Below are 8,565 nucleotides of genomic sequence, written 5' to 3' on the forward strand. Positions count from 1 at the left end.
AGCTAGAAGGGAATGGAAGGAGGTATACAAAGTGTTGCAAAACAAAGGACTGAATCCAAGAATACTCTATCCAACAAGACTATCAATCAAAATTGAAGGGCAAATTAGGAGCTTTGCCGAGAAAAACAGGCTAAGGGAGTTTATCACTACCAAGCCAGCAATGCAAGAAATGCTAAAGGGAATGCTGTAAAGAGAAGAAATATAAAGGTAAGAAAGAACACAGGCACCAAAATAGAAATGACTACAATCAAGTACCTTTCAATAATAACTTTAAATGTAAACGGACTAAATGTTCCAATCAAAAGACATCGAGTGGCTGAATGGATAAAAAGACATGACACATATATTTGCTGTCTACAAGAGACCCACATCAGAACACGGGACTCGCACTGACTGAAAGTGAAGGGATGGAAAAATATATTTCAGGCAAATGGAAATGAAAAAATAGCTGGGGTAGCAATACTTATATCTGACAAAATAGACCTCAAAGTGAAGGCCATAACAAGAGATAAGGAAGGCCACTTCCTAACACTAAAGGGATCAATACAACAAGAAGATATAACCCTGATAAACATATATGCACCCAATGCAGGAGCACCCAAATACATAAAAAAAAACTCCTGGAAGATATCAAAGGAGAGATCAACAACAATACAATCATAGTAGGGGACTTTAATGAACCACTGACATCACTGGATAAATCCTCTAGACAAACAATCAGCAAAGAAACAGCAATCCTAAATGACTCATTAGATCAGATGGACTTAATTGACATCTTCAGAACACTTCACCCCAAAGCCATGGAATATACATCTTTCTCAAGTGCTCATGGGACATATTCAAAAATAGACCACATATTGGGCCACAAACAAAGTCTCCCCAAATTCAAGAAGATTGAAATCATACCAAGCATCTCCTCAGACCACAAAGGCATAATATAAGAAATAAACGACAATAAAACAACCCAAAATACTCAAACACTTGGAAGCTGAATAGCATGTTATTAAATATTGATTGGGTTACCAATGAGATCAAAGAAGAAATTAAAAACATCCTGGAAACTAATGACAATGAAAACACAACAATCCAAAACCTATGGGACGCAATGAAAGCAGTCCTGAGAGGGAAGTTTATAGCTCTACAGGCCTATCTCAAAAAACAAGAAAAAAAATGGTAGTAAGTCATCTAACTCTACAACTCAAAGAATTAGAAAGAGAGCAACAAGAAAAGCCCAGAGTGAGCAGAAGGAAGGAGATAATAAAGATTAGAGCAGAAATAAATGACATAGAGACAAAAAAAAACAATACAGAAAATCAATGAAACCAAGAGCAGGTTCTTTGAAAGGATAAACAAGATTGACAAACCTCTAGCCAGGCTCACCAAAAAGCAAAGAGAGAGGACCCAAATAAGCAAAATCAGAAATGATAGAGGTGAAATAACAACAGACCCCACAGAAATACAAATTATTCTTAAACAATACTATGGACAACTCTATTCCAACAAACTAGTCAACCTGGAGGAAATGGACATATTCCTAGAAAAATACAACATTCCAAAACTTAATCAGGAAGAATCTAAAAATCTCAACAGACCAATAACTATTGAAGAAATTGAAGCAGTCATCAAAAAGCTTCCAGGAAACAAAAGCCCAGGACCAGATGGCTTCACAGGGGAGTCTTACCAAACATTCAAGGAAGAACTAAAACCTATCCTCCTCAGAATACTACAAAAAATTCAAGAGGAAGGAACACTTCCAAGCTCATTCTATGAAGCCAGCATCACCCTAATATCAAAACCAGGTAAAGACAACACAATGAAAGAGAATTACAGGCCAATATCCCTCATGAACATAGATGCCAAAATCCTCAACAAAATCTGAGCAAATTGGATCCAGCAGTACATCAGAAATATCATACACCATGACCAAGTAGGATTTATCCCAGGGGTGCAAGGATGGTACAATATCCGAAAATCAATAAACGTGATACATCACATAAACATATTGAGAGGAAAAAACCACATAGTCATATCAATTGATGTAGAAAAAGCATTTGACAAAATCCAACACCCATTTTTGATAAAAACTCTCAGCAAGGTGGGAATAGAAGAATCATACCCCAACATAATAAAAGTCATATATGACAAACCCACAGCCAACATCATACTCAATGGACAAAAACTAACACCATTTCCCCTAAGAACAGGAACAAGACAGGGATGCCCACTCTCACCACTCCTGTTCAATATAGTACTGGAAGTATTAGCCATTGCAATTAGACAAGAAGAAGAAATAAAAGGCATCCAAATTGGAAAAGAAGAAGTAAAACTGTCCTTATTTGCAGACGACATGATATTATACATAAAAACCCTAAAGACTCCATCAAAAAACTATTAGACTTAATAAATGAGTTTGGCAATGTAGCAGGATACAAAATTAACGCCAAGAAATCTATGGCATTTCTATATACCAATAGTGAACTTACAGAAAGAGAGACTAAAAAAACAATCCCATTTACCATAACACCAAAAAAATTAAACTACCTAGGAATAAACTTAACTAAAGAGGTAAAAGACCTCTACTCAGAAAACTACAGGACGTTGAAAAAAGAGATAGAGGAAGACATAAACAGATGGAAGAACATACCATGTTCTTGGATTGGTAGAATCAACATCATTTAAATGTCCATACTACCCAAAGCAATCTATAAATTCAATGCACTTCCCATTAAAATACCAACGGCATATGTCACAGAACTAGAACAAACTCTAAAAATTCATCTGGAATAAAAAAAAGACCCCAAATAGCTGCAGTGATCCTGAGAAAGAACAAAGTCGGTGGGATCTCAATACCAGATATCAAGCTGTATTACAAAGCCACTGTTCTCAAAACTGCCTGGTATTGGCACAAGAACAGACATATAAATCAATGGAATAGAATAGAGAGCCCAGAAATTGGCCTGAACCAATATGCTCAATTATTATTTGACAAAGGAGGTAAGAACATACAATGGAGTCAAGACAGTCTCTTCAATAAATGGTGTTGGGGAAATTGGACGGATATATGCAAGAAAATGAAACTAGACCACCAACTTAACCATACACAAAAATATACTCGAAATGGACAAAGGACTTAAATGTACCATGAGAAACCATAAAAATACTAGAAAAATCCAAAGCAAAAGAATCTCAGACATATGCCTAAGCAATTTCTTCACCGATACAGCTCTGAGGGCACTTGAAACTAAAGAGAAAATAAACAAATGGGACTACATCAAAATAAAAAGCTTCTGCACAGCAAAAGAAACCATCAACAAAACAATAAGAAAGCCCACTTCGTGGGAAACATATTTGCCATTGTTATATCTGATAAGGGCCTACTCTCCAAAATTTATAGGGAAATCATACAACTTAACAAAAGGAAGGTAAACAATCCAATCAAAAAATGGGCAAAGGACCTAAATAGACACCTTTCAAAAGAGGACATTCAGAAAGCCAAGAGACATATGAAAACTTGCTCAAAGTCACTAATTATCCGAGAGATGCAAATAAAAACAACAATGAGGTACCATCTCACACCTGACAGAATGGCTTACATCAACAAACGACAAGTGCTGGAGAAGATGTGGAGAAAAAGGAACACTTGTGCACTGCTGGTGGGAATGCAGACTGGTGCAGCCACTATGGAAGACAGTATGGAGTTTCCTCAAAAAACTAAAAATGTAACTCCCATTTGACCCTGTGATCCCACTTCTAGGAATATATCCCAAGAAACCAGAAACACCAATCAGAAAGGATATATGCACCCCTATGTTCATAGCAGCACAATTCACCATAGCTAAGATCTGGAAACAGCCTTTGTTCCCATCAGTAGATGAATGGATTAGAAAACTGTGGTACATCTACACGATGGAATACTATGCTGCTGTAAAAAAGAAGGAACTCTTACCATTTGCAATGGCATGGATGGAACTGGAGAGCTTTATGCTAACTGAAATAAGCCAGTCAATGAAGGAAAAACACCACATGATCCTATTGACTCATGGATAATAAAGACCATTATATACTTATGAACAAAAATAGATACAGAGGCAGAGCTGCCTCGAACAGACTGTCAAACTACAGCGGGAAAGCCGGGGAGGGTTGAGGGGTGGGAGGCGGGGCGGAGTGGTAAGAGATCAACCGAATGACTTGTATGCATGCATATAAGCATAACCAATGGACATAAGACACTGGGGGGTAGGGGAAGCCGGGGTATTGTTAAGGGCAGGAAAAAAAGGAGTCATATGTAATACTCTTTGTAATACTTTAAGCAATAAAACTATTAATATAAACAAAACAAACAAACAACCAAAAAAACCATTTCGAGCCCTGGCCAGTTTGTCTCAGTTTGATGGGCACCATCCCCTGTACTGAAGGGCTGCCAATTTGATTCCCGGTCAGGGCATATGCTCAGGTTTGGGGCTTGATCCCCAGTAGTGTGTGAAATAGGAATTTTAGGGCTAAAATAGGACAGGTTTAGGAAATTTTAGAAATTTTGGAAATTAAGGGGACCATGGAGGAAGTACAGGGCTGCAGAGCAGCAGAAGGTATATTTCCATAGAATTGGGAAGCTGAAAAGCTGCAAGAGGTACATTTCCATAGAATGAGGGAGCTGGGAACAACAAAAGGTCTAATTTACAAAATAAAGAGAAGAAAGCCCTTCATTCAGAAGGAGAAGAAGAAAGCCCAAAGGGAATAGGAAAACAATAAGGAAGGCATGGGGGAGAACCTCACATGTCCCATATGAGTTTCAATCTTTGAGCCTAGGAGTTACTATAGTAACCAGTCTAAGGGAATAGTGACCAATCAGAGGGGATATCAAGGCACCAGGATCTACAGCCCTTATAAGCCATGGGGAAAAGGAACTCAGTGGGAACCTTTCCCCCTCCCCATGTGGGAGTCCATTCTGTGGGACTCTTTCCCTCTCCCCATATGAGAGTCTATACTTGTTCTTCAATAAATCTCCACCTTTGCTATACTACCCTCTGTCCGTAGATTCATTCTTCGATTCTGGTGGACAAGGAATATGGGTTCCAGTCCAAAAATTCCATTTCAGGGGCATGTAGGCAAGACCAATGTTTCACTCTCACATCAATGTCACTCTTTCCCTTTCTTACTCTTTAAAAATCAATTTTTAAAAAGCATTGTATATAAAGGGAGAAATGAAAATATATGTTTGTTTTTACTCATATACAAATGCAACAAGTTTTAAAAATCCAATAAACTAATGACAGTGATTACCTGCAGGGAAGCTAGGTACAGAGTGGGCCCTGAGCAAATGAAAAAGAGGGGTGAGAAGATAATTTTCTTTTTTTAAAAAAATTTTGTAAAAAGTATTTGTCATTTAGAATTGAAAGGACAGAACAGGACTGATAGCTGTGTCCTTATCCCCTCTTCCAAGAAAAGGCCGCTGAATGTATCAGTTACTCAGCCTGCCCTTATCTCAGCCAATGGGAAAGCAGGGGAAACTAGCCCAAGGCCAAGAGTATGCTAGCCACCCCCCTGTCTTTGTGTAACCAGACCCTAGCTGCACCCTGCCCTTGCGTCACTAGCCCCCCGGCCCTCACTCAACCAACCGGAATCGGCAAAATCAGTGGTCAGAGTGTGCCCCCACCCCCCTGACCCCAAGCCCTATAAATTCTTTGTTCCCTTGGGACTCGGGGCTCTCTCTTGCATCCAGTAATGGAGGCATGGGGGGGGACCAAGTCCCGGGCTTGAATAAAAGACTCTGTGCTTTTGCATCGGACTCGGCTCCCTAGTGGTCTGTCTTGGGGGATCTTGAAATCTGGGCATAACAGAATTGACATATAATATTATATTATTTTCAGGTGTACAAGATAGTGATTAGATTTTTATATAACTTACAAACTGATCACCCCAATAAATCTAGTGTCCATCTGACACCATACATAGTTATTACAATATTAATGGCTATACTTCCTATGCTGTACTTTATATCCCCATAACAATTTTAAAACTGGCAATTGTACTTCTTAATCCCTTTTGCCTTTTTCACCCATCTTGGCAACTGCCCTCCTATCTGGCAATCATCAGTTTTTTTCTCTGTATCTGTGAGTTTGTTTCTGTTTTGTTTGTTTATTTATTTTGTTTTTTAGATTCCACATATAAGTGAAATCATATGGTATTTGTCTTTCTCTGTCTGACTTATTTTACTTAGCAAAATGCCCTATCATTCCATCCATGTTATTGCAAATGGCAAGATTTCATTCTTTCTATAGCTGAATAACATTCCATTGTTTATATTCCATGTGTGTTTATCCATCATCTATTGATGGACAAGTCTTGGTTATTTAAACAATGCTGCAATGAACACAGGGGTGCATTTATTTTTTTAATTAGTGTTTAATATTCCTTCAGAATATACCCATAAATGGAATTTGAGTCATATGATGGTGAAACAGGAATTTTTAGGAGTGAAAAAGACAAGTTTTAGGAAATTTTAGAAATTTTAGAAGTTAAGGAGACCATGGAAGAAACAGGGCTGCAGAGTAGCAGAAGGTATATTTCCATAGAATAAGGAAGCTGAAAAGCTGCAACAGGTACATTTCCATAGAATGAGGGAGCTGGGAACAGCAGAAGGTTTATATTTATAAAATAAAGGGAAGGAAGCTCCTCATCCAAAAGGAGAAGAAAGCCCAAAGGGAATAGGAAAACAATAAGAAAGGAGGGGACTTGTGAGCTCAGAAGTTACTATAAACCAGTCCAAGGATATAGTGACCAATCAGGGGGGATATCAAGGCACCAGGATCTATAGCCTTTATAAGCCATAGGGAAAAGTAACTCAGTGGGACTCTTTCCCTTTCCCCACGTCGGAGTCTGTACTTGTTCTTCAATAAATTTTCACCTTTGCTATACCACCTTCCATTTGAGGTTTTCATTCTTTGATTCCCACGGACAAAGAGCCCGGGAATCAGTCTGCCCAGAGGAATACCATGTGTTCCAATCCAAAAATTCCATTTCAATAGTTCTATTTTTAATTTTTTGAGGAAACTCCATACTATTTTCCATAGTGGCTACACCAATTTACATTCCTACCAAGAGGATATGAGGGTTCCCTTTTCTCCACATCACTATCTTCTACACTAGAAACCAATATAATATTTATGTCAATTATAATTGACAAATAAATTTTTACAAAATTAAGAAAAAGAAAATTATCCTTTCATTCATGTTTCTCATTTGCTCAGGGCATAGTCTGTACCTAACCTCACTGTAGGCAATCACTGTTCTTCTTTTCTTGGATCTTTTTTAAAAATATATATTTTATTGATTTTTTACAGAGAGGAAGGAAGAGGGATAGAGAGAAACATCAATTAGAGAAACATCAATCAGCTCCATCCTGCACACCCTTCACTGGGGATGTGCCTGCAACCAACATAATTGCCCTTGACCAGAATCGAACCTGGGACCTTTTAGTCCACAGGCCAATGCTCTATCTACTGAGCCAAACTGGTCAGGGCCATTTCTTGGGTATTTGAAACTATTTCTGCAATTGTATACCAGTAAAAACAACATATATTTTCACTTGTTATTTTTGGATTTATTAATAATAGTCATTCTGACAAGTTGGATATGATATCTCATTGTGGTTTTAATTTGCATTTCCCTAAAGATTAGTGACGTTGAGCATCTTTTTATGTTTACTAAGAGGCCCAGTGCATGATTTCGTGCACTGTGAGCAGGGGTGTTTCTCAGCCCAGCCTGCACCCTCTCGTAGTCCAGAACCCCTCAGGGGATGTCTGGGACCCCTCGCTCCTTACTGCCCTCCTGCTTGCTGCTCCTTACCGCTCAGCTTGCTGCTCCTTAGGTTTGCCGTGGAGGTGGGAGTGGTTCCCGCCACCATCGCTGTGCTCACCAGCCATGAGCCCAGCTTCTGGCTGAGCAGCGCTCCCCCTGTGGGAGTGAACTGACTACCAGGGGGCAGCTCCTGCATTGAGTGTCTGCCCCCTGGTGGTCAGTGCACTTCATAGTGACAGGTCGTTCTCATTGTTCCACCATAATGGTCTCTTAGCCTTTTTTTTCTTTTTTAAAAAATATTTTTATTGATTCCAGAGAGGGAGAGGGGAGAGAGTTAGAAACATCAATGATGAGAGAGAATCATTGATCGGCTGCCTCCTGCAGACCCCCACTGGAGATGGAGCCCACAACCAGGGCATGTGCCCCTGAATGGAATCAAACGTGGGACACTTCAGTCTGCAGGCCGACACCTCATCCACTGAGCCAAACCAGACAGGGCTCGCTTAGGCTTTTATTATATATAGACTAGAGGCCCGGTGCACAAAAATTTGTGCACTCAGGGGGTCCCTCAGCCAGGCCTGTGCCCCCTCGCAGTCTGGGACCTCTTGGGGGATGACCACCTGCTGGCTTAGGCCCACTCCCCGGGGGATTGGGCCTAAGCTGACAGTCAGACATCACTCTGGCAGCCCGGCAGCCCTCGGGGGATGTCCACTTGCCAGCGGGGAGCAGACCTAAGCTGCAGTCGGATATCCTTAGCGCTGCTGAGGA

The sequence above is a fragment of the Myotis myotis genome, unplaced genomic scaffold (genome assembly GCF_014108235.1).
Source record: "Myotis myotis isolate mMyoMyo1 unplaced genomic scaffold, mMyoMyo1.p scaffold_m19_p_3, whole genome shotgun sequence".
NCBI classification, from domain to species: Eukaryota; Metazoa; Chordata; class Mammalia; order Chiroptera; family Vespertilionidae; genus Myotis; species Myotis myotis.